Source organism: Cetorhinus maximus, chromosome 23, assembly GCF_964194155.1.
Source record: "Cetorhinus maximus chromosome 23, sCetMax3.hap1.1, whole genome shotgun sequence".
Taxonomy (NCBI): domain Eukaryota; kingdom Metazoa; phylum Chordata; class Chondrichthyes; order Lamniformes; family Cetorhinidae; genus Cetorhinus; species Cetorhinus maximus.
This window is the reverse complement of record NC_135901.1, coordinates 42,693,744-42,718,149: the sequence shown is the minus strand read 5'-3', so window position 1 is coordinate 42,718,149 and position 24,406 is coordinate 42,693,744. Positions and strand designations below refer to the sequence as shown.

Genomic DNA, 24,406 nt, shown 5'->3' with positions numbered 1-24,406 from the left:
ATTGATCAACCAACTGATACTAGTCACAAATGTTTTTTGTTTAAATGTTTTACCAATGCAGACCTACACGTTTCCAGAACTATTGACTTGACCTTTCCAAATGTGTGTCATATAATTTGTCCTAGCTGCATCCGACCTACTCTTCCTCGATATTAATAAGGTGTACAACAAGGATTCTGTTACTATTCAATAGCGTCCTCATTTTCAAGTGTTAACTACTTGAGTTCACTACTAGTTAGCTTCTGTAATGAGGTTGTAGCATCGCTGTGACAGTGCATTCTGAAGGTACAAATCCGTAACTTTTCAGTTATAATGTTGCTCCAAATACTATGATCCTTTCCCCACACCCTATTTTTCAGCTGGTTCTCGCTTTTTCTTTGAACGTTGGCGCCTCCAAATCTGAAAGCCAGCCTGGCCTGCATGGCTGCCACCGTGAAATGCATTTTTCTTCATTACAGTGTAAGTGAGTGTTGCATTGAAATCTGCCATTCCAAATCCATCGGTCCACGCCTCCCTCACCTGCCCGTAATATTGAGTAACCTTTGCATGCGACACTCATGGCACTAATTGTAGTGTTAATGAGATTCAGCAGCGGCTCCAACCCTCACCCCAGTATCACAGTCCCGGTTACGTCTTCTCCTTAGGATAGGTTTTATGGACAGAACGGAAATGTAGTCTTTCTTGGGAAGATCCAATTATTGCCTGAAGTTACCTTTCCCTTATAAGGAACATTGGTTGTAACTTATAACCGGTAAAACTTCAGCGCCTAATTGAACACACACGCCTTTCTGGCATTGGGCTTTTCATCGAAACAGGCACCCCGGAGCAGCACAGTGTGCTGTAGTGCCGCTTGTATTTGTGATAAGGTGTTAAACTGAGGACAAATTCAACGTGGATCTACAATTCTTCATGGCGGAAGATTGGATGTTTATCTTCACCACCTAACAGAACATAACTTGTTACCCCTTAGAAATCCTACACCATTGACTCAAGTGAGATTGGTAAATATGTTTAAAGAAGCTACTTGAAAACATGTGCGTGCAGAAAATTCAGTGATACTGGCATCAGTTCGCCCTGAGAACAAAACACTTACAACATTATCGATGGAGTTTACAACATCTGCAATAACTTCATCCTGATTGTACATTTAATTATTTCTTCCTGACAGCACCACCGACATTGCTGACCAGAGTCTGAAGATCATAGAGAACTCTACACTTTTCTGGAATATATTGCCATTTAGTACGATTTCATTCGAGGTGCACATTAGTTTACGGTGAAATGCGAACCTGCTGAATGCATAATACAGTTAATTAGAGGCAGCGGTGTTGATGGAGAAGTATACGATTCCAATTATTGGAGAGAAAGGAGTTCAGTGATGGGTCGAGAGCAGACTCGCAACAATTGGTGGGAAGTGGGGTGTGAGGGATTGGGACAGAGTGCGGCAGTGAGACCCCAAGATGTATGCCCCATGGACAACTTTGTCTTGTGCCATTTTTATATGTTCCGGGAGGCTGGGAAAGAAAAGGAAAACAGAGAAATATATGCTTGCATTGGCATAGCGCTTTTCATGACCACCGGCCCCCTCAAAGCTCTCTGCAGGCACTGCGCACTTTTGTAGCGTTATCGCTGTTGTAATCTTGGAAATGTGACGGCCAATTTGCACATTGCAAGTGCCAAAAAAACGCAGTATAACAATGACTGTGTCACCTGACTTTTTGACGTTTATTGAGGGACAAATGTGGGCCAGGACAGCGGGGATACCTCGCCTCATCTTCTTTAAAATGGTGCCATGGGATCTTTTAGCTTACCCTAGGATGGCACACGAGGCCTTCATTTAATATTTCATCCTAAATATGGCACCTCGTACAGTATATCCTTTACTCAGCACTCAAATGGAGTGCCAGGCGTTATGTTTGTTTTCATTATTATTTCACGGGATGTGGGTGTTGCCGGAAAGGCTATCGATTGTTACCCTCCCCTCATTTCCCTTGAACTGCGTGCTTCCTAAGACAGTGTTGTTGCTCTTGAGTCACATGTAGATCAGGCTGGGAAAAGATGGCGGGTTTTCTTTCCTGGTGCACCTTCGTGAACCAAATGTGTCCTCATGACAATCGATGATAGTTGTCATGGTCACTATTACTGAGGCTTGCTTTCAATTCCAGGTTGTATTAATCGAATTTAAATTCCACCAGCTGCCAGGGTGAGATTTCAACCCATGTATCAAGAACATTGGATTGGGCGTCTGGGTTACCAGACCAGTGACATAACCAATGTGTCACCATCTCACCGTTAAGACCTGTGCTCAAGACGTGGATTAGGAAATGAAACGGGAACGTTGTGACCGAGAAGCGAGCGCGCTCCCAAACGAATCATGGCCTGGGAAGCTTTGGAAAAGATCCAGGCAGCTCCTGGCTCTGCTCAACATCTTGCAAGGTGCTGAGAATTGGCCATGCACGTCGCTGCCAAAACACCACTAACAGCGCAAACGCTACTTACCTTGAACTCACAATTATTGAAACACATGAAATATAAACGGGCGATTTAGCATCCATGTCCAAATACTACAAGCCCTGGAAAATATCCGGTCTTGGGCTGACAAGTGGCCCGTAACAATTGCGCCACACAAGTGTCTGAAAATGTCCATCTACAGCAAGAGAGAACCTAACCATCATTCCGTGGCATTTATTGGCATTGCCATCGCTGAATTCCCCATTATCAACATTCTGGGGGTTACCATTGACCAGGAACTGAACTGGAGCAGCCATAGTAATACTGTCGCTACACGGGCGGAACAAAGGCTAGGAACCCTGCGTGAGTAACTCGCCTTCCTGACTCCAAAAGCCCTTACACTATCTACAAGGCACAGGCCAGGAGAGTAATGGAATGTTCCCCCCTTGCCTGGAATAGTTCAGCTTCGACAAACAAAAGAGGCTTGACTCCGTGCAGAACGAAGCAGCCCGCTTGATTGGCAAACAATCCACAAATATCCACTCCCTCCAGCACCGACGCACAATAGCAGCAGCGTGTACTACCTAGAAGATGCAAGGCAGGAATTCACCAAAGCTCCTTCGAAAGTACATTCCAAACCCACTACCATTAATATCATGAAGGACAAGGGCAGCAGACACATGGGAACCCTATCGCCTGGGAGTTCCCCTCCAAGTCACTCATCATTGTGACTTGTAAATATATCGCTGTTCCTTCACAGTCAATGGGTTAAAGCCCTGGAACTGCACCCCCACCCCGCCCCCCCACCCCCCACCCTCCCACCCCTTCATCCCTAACAGCACGGTGGGGTTACCTGCACCACATGGACTGCAGCGGTTCAAAAAAACAGCTCACCAAAACATTCTCAAGGGCAATTGCTGATGGGCAATAAATGCTGGCCTACAGAGCGACGCCGAAATCTTATGAATGACAAAAATGCATGTTGCCAGCTAATGTTCGCCTGTTTGATAACAGTTGGTCATTTCGTTTCAATTGGTCGTGAAAGGCCATATTTTTATCTCACTGTTGCAATAACACTAAATGTTGTCAACATCCGTGTGTTGGATTTGGATTACGGGAACAGACATCCCAGTTTATTAATACTTATTTCGTCAAATATGCTTAATAACGTGAGTGCGAGTCCTTCTCGAATATCTCTACATCCAAAATGACAAAACATTTTATCTACTCAGTGTCTGAAAGATGAATAACTCTATCCAGTGGCACTCAACACCAAGTACAAACCGCACACAGTCAGTCCTGCCGCACTTGCGGTAATGACACTTCACATTGAGGAGCTGAGGGGTTAAAATCCAACTCCAGAAGCTTCAGCACCTTTTCTAGACTGACGATCCAGTGCAGTACTGAGGGATTGCAAACTTTCCGATCAGAAGGACTTTCTTTTCTCAGAGGGTAGTCAATCTGTGGAATTCTTTACCACAGAGGGCTGTAGACATTGGGTCGTTAAGTATATTCGAGGCTGAGATACACCGATTTTTAAACAGTAAGGGGATCAAGGACTATGGGGAAAAAGCAGGGAAGTGGATTTGAGGATTATCAAATTGGCCATGATCTCATTGAATGACGGAGCAGACTCAATGGACCGAATAGCCTATATCTGCTGATACGTCGTATGGAAGTGATGCAAAGTCCTATTAACCCTCGCTGTTGATCATTCGGTCCATTGAGTCTGTGCCCACTCTCCATGGAGCAATGTAGTCAGTCCCATTTCTCTCTTTATCCACCTAACCCTACAGCTTAAGTTATTTCAAGTCCCTATTGAGTTTCCTTTTGAAATCATCATTGGTCTCTGCTTCCAGCACCATTGTGGGCAGCGAGTTCAGGCACTTGTCACTCGCTGCATTGCATAGACAAGCTGTTCCTATCATTTCCCATGCGGCTTTTGCCCAAAATCTTGATCTTGTGCCTGATAGTTCCATTCCCATCAAATAATCTGGGAAAAGCCCTATCCTGCCTCCTCCAAACGAGCTACAATTTTTCATAATGTTATCCCACCTCCGCTAAATCTTCTACGTGCAAAGAAGAACAACCCCAGTTTCCCCAACCTAACCTTGTAGCTAACATCCTGCATCCCCGCCCCCGCGCTCTCTCCCCCCTCCCCGCTCCTGCTCCCCAGCCCTAAATCCCTACAATCTTCCTGCTAAATCTTCTCTGCGCCCTCTCAAGGACCATGCAATCCTTGCTAACATGTGGTGGCTAGAACTCGATGTTATACTTTAGTTGTGGTCCAACAAGATCAGTGCAATTTCCTTGTTTTTGTACACAATGTTTATCTTTCTGAATGTCAAGATCCCACTGCTTCGCAATTCAGTCTCTCAATAAGTCATGTTACCTGCAAAGGGCAATGCACATGCACCCTCAGGACCCTCTGCCCCTGCGCACTGTTGAGAACTTCGCCACGGTATTGATATTGCCTTTCCCTACCCCTTCTGCCAAATCACATTCCCCCACATTTCCGCTTGAAGCTTTTATCAAATGCTGGGCAGGAATAATTTCAGAATCGACAAGTTGCACACTGTTCTCAACATTAGTAAACACTGCACTAATCTATCTTTCTTTTTGTCTCCTTTCATGCGATGTGGCCGCTGGTAAGATTAACGTTTGTTACCCATCCCTAATTGCCCTTGGACTGAAAGTTTTGCTCTGCAATTTCAGACGGCAGTTAAAAGTTAGTCACTTTACTGTGGGGATGGCGTTACAGGGTGGCAGTCTGCTGACTTTCTAGTCACCATTACTGATTTGTTAATTGAATTTAAAGTGCTCCAGCTGCTAAATTGCAATTTGAACCAATGTCCCCAGAGCATAATCCTGAGCCTCTGGTTTATCAGTCAAGTGAGTTTACCACTACTGCAGCGCCTATCTCCCCAGCCCACCAAAGGTCCATTATATTATGCCATCTCAGTAAGAAATAGGAACGCATTCCATACTAATTAATAAAAATTCCATTCACAGATTTCCTTATTTGTCACATTCGCAGAATAATATAATCATGGTGTTGTAAATTCTCCAAACACGCATACGCCAATTCGCTCTCTCTCTCTAAAAGCGACTCAAGAATTCCCACTTACCTCCCCTTTACCGACACCCCTGCAAATATTATTATCTAATTATTTTCTAATTACATGTCCAGTTTTCATCTGAATCATACTGTTGCACCTGCTTGCACTACCAGTTCAAGCCAAACCACAGCACACAATGTAACAAAAATAAATTGTTCTCCTGCTCTGTTTCTTTACCGTTTGTTTCGAATTTGCGTTCCAAGGTTACAGACCCTCTTGCAAGTGAAGCACTTAATCTTTTTCGAGACTATCCAAAGCTCTAATCATTTTGAGCATCTTGATTATATCTCCTTGTAACTATTTTTATAGGAAGAACAGGCAAAGTTTTCCTAGTCTCCCCACAAAACTGAAACCCATAATCGTTGTTAAATCTCAGTTTCGAGACCTTGATATTGTCCCTAAGTTGTAATGCCTGAAATGAAATGCAAAACTGCAGCGGATGCATAATCATTGATTTATTAAAAAATTAGTGGAAATTCTGCTGTGGTCTATACCTTTATTAATAAAACCAAAGATCGCTTTTACCCTATGAACAAATTTCTCAACTTGTGACGGTTCTTTAAATATTTACCTCCGTGTATCCCTTGACCACCTGTTCCTGTCCCCTCTTCAAATATTATCCCCGTCCGTTACCCCCTATTCTGTAGCACAACATTCCCCCAAAGCAGCCCGTCAGTGGAAAATAGCAATGTTTGTATCATTAGCCGATTTTGTCATTTCTGGTCACCTACACCTTCTTGGAGATATCAGGCGTGATATTGTTACATTGCACCTTTCGGTACTTCCTGCTTGCCGTCCATCTGTGCGAACCTGCTCCACGTTTACATGGTTCACAAGAAAGCGGCACAGAAATATCAATGTGAGTTGCAGGTGTTAAAACTACTGAACATTGGGCGGTTTCGCCCCCAATTTACATATTTTATGTTTTTCTTAATACCAGCAGAAAATCACTAATAAATACTCAGTCGTAAGTTCTGCCTTCCCTTAAAAAATGATAATATAGAATTGTTCGCCGATCAACTCAGCTGAAGTGAGATTAATTGATAGACAAATAACATCATTGTTAATATTTGGGTTTACTTGTGTGTCTTTAAGCAAATATAATCATTTATGATCTAACCATTAGGTGGAAAACGTCATCTGTATGCTGAAAAATAGTGCTCAGTTCCCAGAATGCAAGGTACTGACCCGTAACTGAGTGCGGATGAGCAGCCATCTGGCTCATCTCGGTAAATTGTCACCTAGAGCAGAACAATACAAGGACTGCTATCGATAAGAGATTGAAATAAAAGTCTCTGATTCTACTGTGCTCATGTATTGCAAATTCTTTGATCGATTTTCCCGTAACAAATATTTGAACCTTCATCAGTCTGTGCTTCCTACTGATCCACTTTGGGACGCTCGCTGGGTCAACTGTGAACTCCCTGCTTCCGCTCTGAAATGTGTTATGCTCTATTCTCAACTATTTTTCACGAATACATTGCGGAACTGAGAAGTTTACAGTGTTATTTTTAGTTCCCTCCCCCATATTTGTCAACCTGCTTTGAGAGCAATTTCTGGCTGAGAACTTGTGTGAGGAACTGAATCAATATTCAATATTTGGCTTGCAATGTCGACGTGTCAGTCATAAGCTAAAATGTGCAAAAGCTGAGATAACTCCATCCCAGAGATAAGGATGCGGCTTAGGACAGTTTGCGATGCATGACATGGTCTTAATCCGTGTCTATTGCAGGTCAACTGTATTTTAATAAATTGAAAAGTGTTCTGGAGGTTGACTGAAGTGGGGAACACATTATCATTACTAGTTGGCAATATGGAAGCGAGGATATAATGGTGACCACACGCAAGGAAAGAGTCAGTTCCTTGTTTTAGTTCCTTATGATACCAGAACTGCAGGTTATTAGTGACATCGGGGCGAACCCCACCTGTGTGTTGCGGTGAACGTCAACGATATTGATTGGCTCAACTCAAGATTGATTTATTTATTGTGATATATTTATGTATGTGCGTGTGTGTGTTTGTGTGTGTATTTATAAATGTGTGCTTGTGTGTGTCGATTAATCAGTGGTATTTACATAAAAGAACGGACTATAGCATCTTTCACCACCGTATGCCACGTCAAAACATTTCACAGGCAATGCGAGACTTTTGTAGTCGCTGCAGTAAAAGATACACGTGTATAGATAATGTTCACCCCTCAGCACTTAATTTAGGCGATTGCATCGCCGTTCATTTGGACTTCCGTTCGTTGATTTGTATTCCTGTAACAACATGCATAAATCAAAAGTGCACTGAAACTTGGGCACTGTAAGATTATCCCCGGGATTAGTACTAATTCGGTGATAAAAGCAATGAACTGCGGATGCTGGAAATCCAAAATAAAAACAAAAATAGAAATACCTGGAAAAACTCATCAGGTCTGGCAGCATCGGTTTGTAGCCGGTTCCTTACTTGGTTCAAACGTAAATGCTGATTATTTGTGACCCTGTGTCCGCACATGGAAACTGAATCCTATTATAGTGAGCGGGCTTTCGAGAACATGAGGAACATATGCTCTGGATTGATATGGTTGTTGACGTTGGTGTTCAGATTCCAAGCACGGCACCAATGAATTTTAAATCCAAGGTCGACGTTAAGTGAGCTGGCGAATCATTGTCAAACGCCTTTTACCCAACTGTCAATAAAACATCCCTCCCCAAAGCGAAACCTACAAGAGGTGGCCCTAATTATGGTGATAAAGTCGGGAAATTTAGACTTAGTATCTATTTGAAAAAAGGAGGGTATACGTTATGTTAGGCATGCCCCTGCCAAGTGTGTCAACTTACTCGAGTTAGTAATGGCGAGGCTGATATCATTCAGGCAGACATCAAACATAAACAAAAATGAAAGAATCATATTCTCTTGATTCAACTGCCGGAAGCCCAGAAGACTCTTGCACCATTTACAGATTTTATTTCCACATCCCTATCAGAATACCCTTCCAGGGAATGCTAATTCTTAATCTATACAAGTTCTATCAAACATCAGTCATAAACGCGCCATTTAACAGTTTGTATGTGCGTTCAATTGATCTGCACTCAATTTAAATTTGATCTCCAGCTTCATCTCTTTTATGAAACTCATAGATTCGCCTCATTTATAGGTCAATGATCTGGAATTTCCTGAGGCCTGCTAATATTCTGATCCTCTGACTGTAGGAATATCATCTGTAACGTCGCCCGGCACCAATGCCAGTGTTTGAGCCTTACTGCTGTGTCACAAGGACCCCAGTTGAAATCTAGATTCAAGGCTCGACCTGAAATGTTGAAGGTGTCAGGTTAACCCAATAGACTTAGAGGGCTACCCTACCAAGGTGGCGGTATGGATTAGAAATCATTACTTTATCGAACAAGGCTCCGATCTCTATCACATTTCCAGGGATCAGTGTTCGCCTTTAGCACCAACCTGGATAGAATGGTCTTGGTAACGGAGAGGAGAATCAAACATTGTTTATCAAAAAAGGTAGGCAAGTCGGAAGGATTTCTCTACCAAAGTGCCAACCTACCCACCCGATTTTCCGTCTTTGGCTGGTTGAATTATGCCCCCATAATGTGAAGACATAAACTCGGCCCATACTCCCATCCATTTCAGCTTGCTCATCATCCTCAAGGTAGCGCGTTCCATTTCATAATCTCAATGTTAATTGCTTGTATTGTATTTAATTTGTCGTAGTCCTATCCGGACAGACACCAAATAACTAGCCGCCAGTAACCAAATTATTGTGTGGTTAAATGCATTCCAATACATTTCTTCTGCGATCTGGGCCATCTTGTATTTCTTTCGGAATTGGGATCGCTTGAATAATGTGGGAAGCTTGAACCCCATACTTGGGCAACCCAACTTTTTTAACACTAAATTACACCCCTAACTAGAATTTAATACTTACCGTCCTTCAGTGAAATTCTACGCCATCTTCACCTTTTATCCATGAACCAATGGATATTAAACCTTAGGCAGGCGCAATGTGACCTGGCGAATAGTTGTCACCAGGCTTTTACCCAGCAGTCAATAAAACTTCCCTCCAGCAATGTTTTAATCCACTGCTACAGCCTTTGATATGGAACCTTATGGAAAGCTTCTATTGAAACCAAGTGTACTTCATGACCAGGCTGTCGAACATTCACTGTTTTTGCCATTTCTTCACAAAATATGTTTAGTTGAGAAGGTCTGCTATGGCGGAGGAATCCATTACTAATAAAGGTAAAGCGGAGCAAAACTGAGTCGAATTTTGCGTTACCATGACCTTGAAACGGTCATGAAAATAGATTTTCACTATTCAATCCCGAGGTGTTTCTTCGTTTCCTGGATTCACTCATTATAGCGTCTACAGTGGGGATCTACATCTATTCTTGCACTGAGAGCGATTGTATGTGCAGTGGCCGTCCTTAGAAATGTCATGCTTTGGGTATCTCCAGCCAGTATAGAGAGCCCCATGGAAATGACAAGTTCATCATGATAGATTTAAGAAGATACGTAGTGACTTGCATAAATTTTGATGCAGTTCATTTTGTTGTTGGGTTTTGATGAGGAGACAGAAAGTGTTGAAAATTTTCAAAATAACACGCTTGTCAGCAATGTTAATGTCACTGTATAAAAGGCACAGCGGCAGGCTGTGTCCAAAGATGGATGAGTGACAGATAACAGAGAGCAGTGGTGAATCATGTTTTTTTTTCTAACCGGAGGAAGGCATGAAATAGGATTCTCCAGCAGCAGGTACTAGGATAACTGTTTTCCTTGATATAAATTCAGGGCTTGGACTAGGGTTTGCAAGGAAACAATTTCAAAATTGACATATTGTGGAAATCGTGGAAGTATTGCAAACTTGTTAGACGGATAGCCATCGATTTGAAGAGGACCTGGGCACACTGGTGGTATAGGTGGACAAGTGATAGATGCCACTTACTTTAGACAACATTGAAGCGATAAAAACAAAAATAGCTGGAAAAACTCAGCAGATCTCACAGCAGAGAGGAATATAGTTAATGTTTTGAGTCCGAGTGATCTATCGTTTTATCTCCACCTTTTAGCCCATTTCGATCCCTTCCCCCCACCCCAACCCCACTAGGGCCACCTGCCACTTGCTTGTGCTGTTTTCCACCCTTGAAGTCACCATTAGCACATTCCTTAAATAATGTCACCACCGTCAACACCCCTTCGTCCTTGCGTTTATGACATCATTGACAATCTCTTCTTTGCCACCACCTATCACTGCTCTATCTGCCCCACCCCACTCAAGCAGCTTATATTTCACCTCATTTCTATATTTCCTTAGTTATGAAGGAGGGTCATACGGACTCGAAACGTTAACTGTATTCCTGTCCGCAAATGCTGCCAGACCTGATGATTTTTTCCAGCTATTTTTGTTCTTGTCTCAGTTTTCCAGCATCGGCAGTATTTTGCTTTTATTGAAGTGATAAATTTTGGCAGGAAGAACGAGGCAAGGCACTGAATAAATAAGGGCACTTTCCTCAGGAGAATGAAGGCACAGAGGGACCTGCGGGGTATATTTGCACAAACCAATGGATGCAAGAGAACAAGTTGATAGCTCATCCTGGGCTTCATAATTAGAAGCATATGGCACAATAACAAGCAAGTTGTCATAAACCTTTATAAAAATGTATGACACTAACTGGAATATTATGCTCAGTTCTGGGCTCTACACATTCGGAAGGATGTGAAGGCATTAATTAGGGCACAGAAGCGAATTTCAATAACGGTTCCAGGGATGGGGTGGTTCCGTTTCACGAGTGGTTTGGAGAAGCTGGAGCTGTTCAACTTGGAGAAGGGAAGGACGAGAGCAGGTTTTAAAGAAGTATTTAAAATTATGATGTGTCTGTACAGAATACAAAGCGATTAACTTTTCCATTGGCGGAAGAATCAAGGACCAGGGGGAACTGATTTAACGTGAAAAAAAGGCTGCACAAGGGAAAGGAAAAAAAAACTTTTCTTTCACTCAGCGAGCGGTTGGGCTCTGAAATGCCCTGGGGGGAGAATCAATCATGGCTTCAAAAGAGAATTGTGTCATTATCTGAGGGAGAAACAATGCAAGGCGGAGGATTGGGTCTAGATGAGTTGCTGCTGCAGGGAACGGGTACGGGCATGGCGATCAGAATGGCTTCCTTCTGCGGTGTACCCAGTCTCTGAGTGTATGGCTAAAGGTTCTGAAATTCATTCCTCTGTCGATTTCCCAGATGGCCCGATTATGATGTGAATACCGAAAGCCTGGCATGTGGATCACTGTTTTATAGTTCAGGGATTGTACAACTAACTGTCACTCTGCACGGACTTTATATTCCAAAGGCTCTTCCCACTGAAACTTAATGATCTGCGGATTGTGCAAGATTACGGAACGTCTGAACCTTTGGAATGACTTCAGTTATTAAAATGATTGGAATGGATTTCGGAAGAGCGTGATGAATATGTTAATATAGCTGCAAATTGTCGATATTATGGAGCAGTTTCATTGATTTATGGACATACTGAAATATTTACGTGCGGGACCGAAAGGCCAATGAGTGCATTGGGGGGTATTCTTTCCATCAATCAAGCGCAATGATTGTTACCAAATCATTATACAACCATTTCAGTATGACAGTTTCAAACTTGGATATATGCGATAATACAAGAGCACAGAAGTGCGTTATTAGGCAAACAAAGTAGATACGTCCAGGAATATGTCATTTGATGTTTTGAGCTTGCTCCACAATTCAACAAGATCATGGCTGAACTTGTATATCACCTTCCCCCTCCACATCGCTCCACCAATCCTTTGATTCAATAGTGTAAAATACTGACATTTCCCAAAATTCATATCCTCAGCTTTTATTTATTCGTTCATGGGGTGTTGGCTTTGCTGGCTATGCCATTATTTATTACCCATCCATAATTGCCCTTGCGAAGGTGGTGGTGAGCCGCCTTCCTGATCCGCTGCAGTCCATGTGGTATAGGTGCACCCACAGTGCTGTCAGAAAAAGATTTCTACCAAAATGAAGTAATTTGGGTAGAACTTAAAAACATAACAGGAGCAATCACATTTCTGGGAGTATTCTATAGGCCCCAAACAGCCAGAGAGAAATAGAAGAGCAGATATATAGGTAAATTTCAGACAAGTGTAAAAATAATAGGGTAGTGATGGTGGGGGATTTCAACTTCCCCAAAATTAACTGGGTTAGTCATAGGTTTAGAGGGAGCGGAATCTTTAAAATGCATCCAGGAACGACTTTTAAGCCAGTACGTAGAAGGTCCTACAAGATAGGGGGCGGTCATCGACTTAATTTTAGGGAATGAAGCTGGACGAGGAATCAGTGGGGGAGCATTTTGCAGGTAGTGATCATAACTCCGTAAGATTCAAGGTTGTTATGGAAAAGGACTAGATGGGCCAGAAATCAGAGTTCTAAATTGGGGGAAGGCCGATTTTAATAAGATCAGATATGACTTGTCCAGAGTGGACTGGGAGCAGCTTCTTTTAAGCCAGAGGAGTGGGACTCAATCAAGAAGGAAATAAGGGCCAACTTATTCCAGTGAAGACAAAGGGTGGGACCAGCAAATCCAGGGAACCCTGGATGTCGCATGAAAAACATTGGCAGGTAAAATAAAGGAAAATCCAAAGTTATTTTTCAAATACATTGAGAGCAAGAGGAAAATTAGGGAAAGAGTATGGCCCATTAAGGACCATAGTGGTAATTTGCGTGTGGAGCTGGAAGACGCAGGTAGGGTTCTAAATGAATACTTTGTGTCGGTGTTCACAAGTGAGCGGGACAACGTGGGTATGGAAATCAAGCAGAGGGACTGTGATATAATTAAATTAATTAGCATAGAAATGGAGGGGGCTCTAAGTGGTCTGGCAGGCTTATAAGTAGATAACTCTCCAAGCCTGAATGAAATATATCCCAGACTGTTGAGTGAGGCAAGGGAGGAGATAGCAGAGGCGCTATAAATAATTTTCAATACCTTTCTGGCCACAGCAGCGGTGCCAGAGGACTGGCGGACAGCCAATGTGGTACGATTATTCAAGAAAGGAGGAAGGGATAAACCAGGGAACTACAGGTCAGTCAGTCTCACTTCATTGGTGGGGAAATTATTGGAAGCAATTCTGAGGGACAGAATTAATCTACACATGGAGAGGCAGGGATTACTCTTGGACAGTCAGCATGGTTTTGTTAATAGGAGGTCATGTCTGACCAATTTGATTGGATTTTTCGAAGAGGTGACCAGGAATATATGTGAGGGCAATGCATTTGGGGTAGTTTACTTGGGCTTCAGCAATGCTTTTGACATGACTGCTTATGGGAGACTGATAACGAAGGTAAGAGCCCATGGGACCCAAGGCAACTTGGCAAATTGGATCTGGAATTGGCTGAGTGGCAGGAAGCAGAGAGTGATGGTCGAAGGGTGCTTTTGTGACTGGATGCCTGTGTCCCGTGGGGTTCCACAGGGGTCGGTGTTGGATCCCCTGCTGTTTTTGGTATATATAAACGATTTAGATTTGAATATAGGAGGGTTGATCAGTGAGTTCGCGGATGACACGAAAATTGGTGGGATAGTAAATAGTGAGGTGGATAGCCTTAGATTACAGGAGGACATAGACGGGCTTGTCAAATGGGCTGATCCGTGGCAAATGGAATTTAATCTGGAAACATGTGAGGTGATGCACTTGGGCAAGACAAACAACGCACGGGAATACACAATGAACGGCAGGACCCTGGGAAGTACCGAGGATCAGGGGCACCTTGGTGTACATGTCCACCGGTCCTTTCGGGTTGCGGGACGGGTAGATAATGTGGCTAAGAAGGCATATGGGATACTTGTCTTTATTAGCTGAGGCACAGAATATAAGACAGGGAGGTTGTGCTGGAGCAGTATAAAACGCTGGTCATTGCACAGCATTATGTGCAGTTCTGGAATCCGCATTTTATGAAGGATGTGATTGCACTAGAGAGAGTGCAGAGGATATTTACCAGGATGTTGCCTGGGCTGGAGAGTTTTGGTTATGAGGAGAGATTGGATAGTCTGGGGTTACTTTCCTTGGAGCAGAGGAGATTGAGGGGGGACATGATTGAGGTGTATAAAATTATGAGGGGCATAGATAGGGTAGACAGGAAGGAACTTTTCTCCTTGGTGGAGAGATCAATAATCAGGGGCAATAGATTTAAGGAAAGGGGCAGGAGATTTAGAGGCAATGTGAGGAAGAACTTTTTTCACCCAGAGGGTGGTGGTTATCTGGAACCCGCTGCCTGAAAGGGTGGCAGCGGCAGAGAACCTCACAACATTTAAGAAGTGTTTGGATGTGCAGTTGCGATGCTATGGCATACAAGGCTATGGGCCTAGTGCAGGAAAATGGGATTAGAATAGTTAGGTACTTGTTTGACCAGCGCAGTCTCGGATGGCCGAAGCGCCTTTTTATTTGCTGTACGCCTCTATGAACCTGTGACACTATGAATTTGTCCCAGCAACAGTGAAGGATCGGGGATATAGGTCCAAGTCAGCGTCTTTACTCTCTGGATAGAAAAATGCGAAAATGTTGATCCCTCTTAAGGAAGATTTTTGTTTTTTAAACATTACAGTTTTAAATGACCGGCCACTTACCAGAGGGAATGAAGCCCAATTCTTGACTCTCCCAACAGAGAAAACATCTTAGCAATTACCCTATAAACCTCCCTAAAATGTTTATTTTTGCCTGTCAATGCAATTATCTCTCAATCCCGAAACTTCAGAAAGTATAGGCTAAATTTATCGTTATATGAAATTCCTCTCGCAACTGAAACAAACTAGCGAGCGTTAGATATACACCCACAAGGAGAAGTATATCTTTCCATAAGGCCGGGGACACAAACAGCACATGCTGCTCCAGACTTGGCCTCACCTATGCCCTTGATTAATTCCATCCACGGTGAAAATATACCGACAGGCGCTGGACGCGTTCAGCACCTTCAAATTCAGACGGAAAACCGCGGAGTGAATGGACATCGGTTTGTAAATTGATTCACTTCATGAATTCCACCCCCACCCGGGAAGACGTCCAGCCGTCAAGAGATACTGGCCAATCCAATGGCCAGAAACTCTACAATGTCAGCTGCAGAAACTGGAGTAGCGGCGAAGGCTCCGACTGCAGCCGGTGCCCAATGGAGTGCAGAGCTGGAGCCGGATAAGAATGCGGGTGGAGAGGGGTGGGGGCGGAGGTGGGAGCCCGAGGTTTGCGGTGAGTAAATTGGGCTTGTGTGAGTGTTTGTTGTGAACCGTGATCGGAAGAAAAGGGAAATTTCGAATTTAATTCCCTTATTTAAAATGGCTGGAAGAGATAACGCAGGAAACTGCGGGCCTTTGAGTTTAATATCAGCTGTCTTGAAGCTGCTAGAATATGTCATCTTCGATAGAATTACTGAATGCGTAAAGGTATATTAGCTAATCAGTGACAACCAACATGGCGTAGTTATTTGTAAGCCTTTTCTACATGAATTTCCAGAACGCACTTACTAAGCCTTTTATATATACATATATATATGCATGTTGCACTTCAACTTACTTCGAGGGTAGTACATCTCAGACATAATGTACTCCACAGTTTATTCTAGCCGCATGTAAAATGGTAAAAATCCTATTAAGCAATATTCATTATTGTTGTACCTGCCTACCAACTTTTAATAAATCGGTTAGCTGCCCAGTATCTTTGATCATCTACATTTCCTTACTTCTGTTGTAGCTTAATATTGTCCGAGAATTTACCATAAGGCTCCAAATATTAAGAAGGAGATTGAAGAGCAAATTTGGAGCCAAATTACAGAAAGAACATATGATTACATTGTAGTGACAAACGGGGCTTCAATTATCTTAATATATTGGGAGATAGCGGCAATGTGAAGTGCAAAGAGGGAGAGGAATTCCTGAAATATGTATAATCTGTGTGTTGCCAACTCACGAAGAAATTGAGCAAATTTATAAGGATGTAACCATTTGACATAGTTTGTAACTTGGATGGAAGGTTGGAGACAGAGTGTAGAGATTTACCGATATTTATTCAGATTGATTGGAGCTATGGGTTGCTGCCGTGATCACTATGTTTGGAAAACACTGTTGATACTGCGAATGGATGTTTGGTATATTGTTCGGCTTCCTTGTCCAGGATGGCGCCGAGCTTCGTTATGATTGTTGGAAGTGAACTGATCCAGTCAAGAGGAGATATACCATTACATTCCTTACTCGTATCTCGAAGAATCTTTATAGGCTGTTAGGGGATTCGGGGTGTGTGGAAGTGGTCACCAGGTGAATTACTTGCCTCTGAGTTCCCAGTCGCTGATCTGTTTTATTTTGTAGTTACTTTGTAAACATAGTTGGTCTAATTTAGTTTCTGATGAATGATGGTCCCAAATTCTAAACACGATGCTGTTATGATGATATTATAATTCCTGTTTCCGAAATACTTTCCCAATGAAACATGTTCCGCTAGCAACATTTAATTTCTTGGAACTAGATCCATTGCAGCGCCCTTCCTTCTTGAGGTGGAAAGACATGATTTGGACATATTTCAAGAATTCAGCATTGCACTTTACACTGCCACTGTCCCAGACTCTTGGATAATGTTACAAACCGGCGGAAGGTAGCAAATATAGAGGAGCGAAAATATGACAGTCAAGCTTATGATTAATTAAAAACGTGTAGGCAGGTAAAAAAAAACAATGGAAATTGCTTAATACGCTGTTTACTGTTTCACATTTGGCTGGGATATTAAGGGGAGCGTGTTATGACTCAGTTGCACTGACCCTTATAAGTTCAAGCCCACGGGATGGAATAGCCATAGTAAGCGTTTTTTAAAAAATAGATAATTCCATATTACGTCTTAAAACCCACGTGCACCTGTACAATACGCCTCCAAAACGCTCTGTGGTTGAACTATATAATGTCTAAGGCGGACAGGCTTGGAATGTTGAAGACAGTATCTCTCCGTCCATTATGAGGGCAATGCTTCAGGAGATATGTAGTAAATCATTCCATAATACAGGTGTGGGCGGAAACGTTGTGCACAGGCTTGCACATGTGAATGAATAAGGATGCAAAGAATAACGTATGTGCGGAACACTGGATAGCAACAACACCCACATATATCAAAACACTAGCACTCAATGGCAGCAGCTTAACATTAAAGAAGTTCATTGATGAATGGTGTTCTGTTAGAGGCACACATTACCCGACGCATCTAAATGTATAACATTAAGCACACTGGGGCTCATGGGATTTTCAATATTTGTAGATGTCTGCATAGGTGAGCATTTTGGAATTATATCTCTGGTTTTCAAATCCCTTCGTGACCTCACCCCCTTATTATCTTTCTAATTCCCTTCAGGCCTACTATCCGTCGAGATAAGTGAACGCCACCAAATCGTGCCTGTTGTACACCCTCAAATTTAGTCACTCCATAATATTGCCTTCCGCGGCCAAGGACCTGGGTTCTACAATTCAGTCACTACACATCTCCACATTCCTACAATTCTTTCCTTCCTTAAAACGCTCCTCAGTACCTAGCACACTGACCAAATTTTTTTTACACCTGTCCAAATATCTCCTTATGTGAAAGCAAAATACTGAGAATGCTGGAAATCAGAAACAAAAACAGAGAATACTGGAAAAACTCAGCAGGGCTGGCAGCATCTGTGGAGAGGGAAACAGAAACAGAATTTCGAGTCCGTATGAATCTGAAGAAGGGTCATACGGACTCGTAGCGTTAAATCTGTTTTTTTCTCCGTAGATGCTGCCAGACCTGATAAGTTTTTTTCAGCATTTTATGTTTTTATCTCCTTATGTGGTTTGTTTAGGTTCCCCTTAATTAACCCCTTAATATTCGATTCAGCCTTGTGGTAGCGAGTTCTGAATTTTCATCACTCTTTGGGTGAATAAGTTTATTTTGAATTACAGGTCGGATTTGTTGCATCTCTTATAATGATAGCCTCTAGTTATGTTACTTATCAACAAATAAACTATTTCCTTCGTATAGACTCTATCCAAGCCTTGCATACCTAATTGCCTCTATTATGTCACAATGCAGACTTCTTTACACCAAGGGAGAACTGGCGCTGGCTGCTAAACCCTTCCTGATGTGTATATACACGCAATTTTGGTAACATCGTTGTGCATTTTCCTTTCACTCTTAAGCGCCTCTATATCCTTTAATTTTAAAATACGGCGACCAGAACTGCGCCCCTTACTCCAAGTGTAGTTGAACTAATGTTCGATACAGGTTAAGCATAACGCTCCTGATTTTTAATTATAACCCTCCATAAAGAATCCCGGATTATATTGTTTTTATAGTCTTGCTAACCTGTGGCACAATTTATAGAGAACAACGCACTAACACCCCACGATCGTGCTTGTTTCCGCCTTTACTCCATCATGACTTACTCCTTCCAAGTTATTAGTGACCTCCACATTTTTCCTACCAAAATGTGTTCCTTCACATTTATCTATGCTCAACTTCATTTGCCCAATGTTTGTCCACTTTTTCAAATTTATTCAGAAAACACAGAAATTAAAGAAAATTAAGCAACTGCTCCTACATGGTGCGGTGGTGGGGAATATTAATAATAAACTTAAGGAGAAGCTAGAGTACATGTAGGAGGAAGGCTTGAAGCATATTTTGATTTATTGACATGAAGTAAGGTGGAAAGAGGCTTTTGTGGAGAATCAGCAACCGCACAGATCTATTTGTCTGAATAACCAGTAACTGCACTGTAAGGCTCTCTTCAGTTATGGTCAACAAGAATCAACACACCTTTAGTCTTTTTTTCTGATTCACTGTTGCACCTCTGTACAGCTTTAACAAATATGTATAGTGGGAAATCTCTTTGCTCCTCCTCTGCAGCATATAGTTGTATCAGAATGTAGAATACATCTCGAAGTATTTGTCTTGCATGAAAGCAACGTGACCTCGCACTTACTCAAATTAATCTCCATCTGCCGGGCTTTCAGGGGAACTCCTAATCTGTAGATGCCCCTGTGCAATGCTGTGCTCCCATTTGCACTATTTACTAGCGCACATGCTTCCAACCCTCTGCAGACTTAGACATTTAAATCTTTATTCTTTATTCACCAAAGGCATTCAATAAATGTGACGGGAATTTGAAAACCCAGAACACGATCCTGGGGAACCACCACATGTCAGATACCATCAATCCGAATGTTTAACATTTATCACAACTTTCTGTGTCGTCCTTTTTGCTTCTATTTGAGTGCCTGTGGGCCTTATGTGAGGGTTTCAGTCAATCTATATGGCTAGTGTCGCTAGATGCACTGGTTTCTACTTATTGTTACCATCCTCAAAAATTCAATTAAATTAGTAGATCCTCCACACTCTTAAGAATGCACAGCGGACACTATGGGTGGAAATGTTGGCCCTCCCTGCCGGCGGGATTTCCCGGTCCCACCAAATTCAATGGACTATTCAATGGCTCGTCACATTTTAGGGCCCCTTCTCCACTGTCCTTGATTAAGTTAATGTATACGTTTAGTCAAACCAATGCGAAATCGTTGAGGGGAATAAAGAATGGAGTTTGGGATAATCGAGCATCAATAGCGCAAGTCTCACAATGTTGAAGACAGAATCTGGAATGTGGGCTTTAGTAGAAATGGGAATCAAAGGGGAGTGGGGAATGGAGGACACACACTGACATTATGCTCCCGATCTTTCAGCTAAGGTTCAGCTGCCAGTACATTTCATTCAACCAACTCTACGTCACATCTTACCTTGCTGCCATGTGTGCAATTGTACTCACTGACATATTCCCAATTTTATTCTCTGAAAGCTATATTATAACGTCAGTCTGTATGTAGCACGGGATAAACTCCACATACAATGTTGCGGCTCGCACATACACAGCAGATGGTTAATAATTGCAAGTGGACCAAAAGAAATCAGCGCGACGAAATAGGATCCCTATAATGTTCCTCATCACATTTCGTAACTGGGTTATTCATCTGTTTAAAATAAACCAATTAAAATCTCTGTTCAACAGCGAATGAAAATTGTTTCCCAATGCTCTTAAAGTTGGTTTGCCAACGTCATCAACATTAATATGCAAATGTTAACGTCAGCTGCTCATGATGCCAGCAATTAGAAATAGCACTGTTCTCAGATCAGTTATTATCAAACCGACGCTGTTTTCATAATATGAACTTCATCCATGCCATTAAAACTATCATGTTGCCAGCTAATGTATATGACCAATCTAAGGACAACCAACCCCCAGTAGGTGAAAACTCGTTGACCATATGGGCATTGCTCTTGCATGAAACGATTATAAGGCCCATGTTCTAACAATTATGAATCACAAATGATTGGGATGGTGATGGTTCTGGAGATTGTTGGCAAGTCTGTATCAAAGTACTTCCGGGCGGTGATTTACCGCCCATAGATATTAATGATTGAGAATCACTAGACGGGACGCAATTATGACGATTTGAGTTAGAAAGCCTTTCAAGAAGGACACTGGTGGAAAGTGCATTGTTTGAATCTTGCACGTTTGATCTTACAGTTACTCCTTCCATGTATGCCGTTAGGCTCGACTACTGGAGGACTAAAAGTGTCCCATTCCGTGCTTTCAGGGAATATATCCACATGTGCCTTCCAACATGAACATGGTTTTGTGCTTTCCATGAGATAATGCACGTTTATGTCCATCAGAGGCAATGCATCTGGCTCCTGGAGCTCTGTTCAGGAGATTCAAAAAGGATGTCAACTCCAAACGCATTCCAAACTAATTGTACATGTACGTCCACAAAGCTCATGAATCAAGTATTAAACTTGCTCGTAAATCTTGCAGCCCCACAACTTTCCGTATGAATATTTTACACTCGATCAATTCTTAAAATCTTTCAAATTTAATATTGTCCTCTCCTTGATCCCTTAACCATTAATAACGTTCTACTTCCATTTATCTACCCTGCCCATTCTTTGACATTTTTAAACAGTTTGTTTTATCGACGCATAATGTAAGCTTTTTTAAAAGGAAAACGAGCAAGTTCATTGTTTCTTTTATTCCTATTTACATATCGTCATACCTGGCATCGTTCTAGTCATCAGGAATAGCGGCAGAGTGATTATGCTGCAGAACAAATAGGCCAGAAGGCAGGTCTAATAATACAGGAGCATAAGTTCAAATACCCAAGCAGCCACTTTGGAATTAAAGTTCAGTAAATTTAATAAAGCTGCAATTAAAACGCTACGATAGGCAAAGTTGACATGAAACTACCGGATTGTTATAGAGCCCGGCCCTTTCGTTTTATAATGTCCATTAGGGAATGATGCCTACTATTCTCACACGGTCTCACATACATAAAAGCCCAAATACCCAACAATGTAACTGACTTTTTACTGCTCTCTGAAATTATCAAGTAAGTCATCCCTGTCAAGCAAGAGGCTCAGCAACACATCCCAGGGGCAATTAGGGACAGTCAGTAAATCTTAGTTTTGCCAGAGGCACCGCATCCTGTGAATGAATAAAGCAACAGAAAATGTTTTGCACAATTTTTAAAGCGTCAAGGTCCATACCATATAGCAGAGCCAACATTATTTACGCTCTGTACTCTGCCCCAAAACCGAGCTAATTTCCTTTCCGAGTATCTTTTCCAGCGTGTCTTTTACAACCTGCATCATCTCAAACGTATTGGCACTGAATTTCACCTCCCACTTATTCGCTCTTTATCGCATATTAACCATTTCCGTTTGGTCTTCTAAATATTAAAGGCTATTTCTTAAGTTGCACCTTTTGGAAAACTCTCGTCGCGGCAATAACAACAAAAACAATTTTTAAAAGTACTAATGTAGCGTCCTTCATCGGCCTAAGGCGCTTCCCCAGTGCTGTATTAAATAAATAATGACAGCAAAACACAAAAGGAGACACTGGGTCAGATTACCAAAAGTTCGTCAAACAGGTAGTTTTAATTAATGTCTTAAACGGAGAAAACAAGGCAGAAAGGCGGAGAATTGTAACGATTGCATCTCAGAGTTTTTGGCCCAGGCAGCTGATGGCATGGTCACCAATTGTGGAGCAATTAAAGTTGGGAGTTTTCAAGGGGCCAGAAAAAAAGGCAGAGATATCTTGGAGGGTTTTGGGGTTGGAGGAGAGTGCAGATGTAGAAAGGGGCAAGGCTATGGAGGGTTATGAAAACAAGGATTAGAATATTAAATCAAAGGTTGCTTGGCCAGAATTAAATGTCAGTTAGTGAACAAAGGGGTTATGGGGGAATGGGACTTGCTGTGAGATAAGATGAAGTCGCCAGAGTTTTATGTTACCTCAAGTTTACAGTGGGTAGAATCTGGGAGACAGGAGTGGGTTGAAATAATCGAATCTAGAGGTAACGAAGGCAAGGATGAAGTGTTCAGCACAAGGTGAGCGGAGACAGGGGTGAAGTCGAGTGATTTTATGGCGTGGGAATTGTGCATCTTACACATACACACTGTGGATATTAGAGTTATAACCTAACCTATGGCAAACTGCCAACAACGCACATTGCTAATGGTCTATCACTCCGCCCTATGCAAATTCGCCCAGCCTCTTGAGGTTTATAAGGTCGGTGTTCTGCGACACACCATTACACAGAACAGTGGGTGTTGAGGTCGAGAGTTCGTTCCGCTTATGTTTTCCACACTGGTGAAGAAACAATGAATATTTTCTGCCTTTCGCTTCTTTTAACCTGGTTACCAAGTAAGTGCTTTTTATTGAAATAAATGTGTTAACTGGATACAGTTATGCGGCTGCGCCCACATTGTGTATTTTCCCTTGCATATAGGTTTTTCTATTGTTTCAGACCTGCAATATTTATTTATTTATTACATATAATATTTATTTTTTTTTTTTAACCATTCAGATGCCTTCAGTGCACGGGTGGACCAAACACCAAGAACGGCAACGAAAGAGACAGGTGAATCCTTGACAATCAACTGCGTCCTAAGGGACGCTAGCTACGGCTTGTGCTGTACATCATGGTACCGGAAAAACCCGGGAGCGACAAATCGGGAACAGATAACCATTGGCGGCCGATATGTTGAATCAGTCAACAAGGGAAGCAAATCATTTTCCCTGCGAATCAATGACCTGACAGTTGAAGACAGTGCCACGTTTTACTGCAAAGCTTGCTATGGCAACACAGTAATGAGTTTGAGCTTCCACTCACACAAGAACACGCTCGAATCTTCTGTTGAATGAAATACGAATTGTTTCGCTCTTTTCACTCAAACCTTCACTTTGCAGCCACGGATTCCCATCTGAGACCGGCGGAGATGTGTAAATAACTGGTGACAGTTTCAGGATCAGAAATCCCTGCAGTGAGAATGCGGATCTGAAGCGTGGTTGTTCAATTTACAGTCTCGGAAGTGAACCTATTTGTGCACTGGGCTGTACCACTGTGTACATACTGTAGCAGCCACAGCAATCGAGAAGACGGTTCCTGTAATACACAAACTACCAGCCGAGATTCTGTTTTAAAAGTAAGAACAAAGTCACCATTTCTCAACGGGTTTAGCAGCAACTTATTGGTTACTCGGTGATTTGGAGGGGTAACAAGTTTAGTTATAAAAGGCTTGAAAAAACAACATTGTGATGTGTATACAGATTGCTGTTTACATCAAAACTGAGAGACTTGTATTACTGCACGTGCAACCTTTTTGCACTGATCTCTATGACTGTGTGACTGCAGTGCCACAGTGATGAATCCTGGATTCCCATAATACATAAACTTCCCCACAATTCTTAAGGCAAAGCGAACAGATATCACTTTCTGAGTGGCTAAGATATCTCATGGCTAAATATTTA

The 24,406-nt window shown here is 42.3% G+C and overlaps 2 protein-coding genes across 2 annotated transcripts in view; both read right to left on the bottom strand.

The window, feature by feature from the left end:
• The window catches only part of LOC144698012 (uncharacterized), a 621,009-nt gene that overhangs the window by 214,549 nt on the left and 382,054 nt on the right, over nt 1–24,406 (bottom strand). The gene's annotated exons all lie outside the window — the stretch shown is intronic.
• LOC144698011 (uncharacterized) overlaps nt 1–24,406 on the bottom strand; it is a 360,246-nt gene that overhangs the window by 162,896 nt on the left and 172,944 nt on the right. The window lies entirely within an intron of this gene.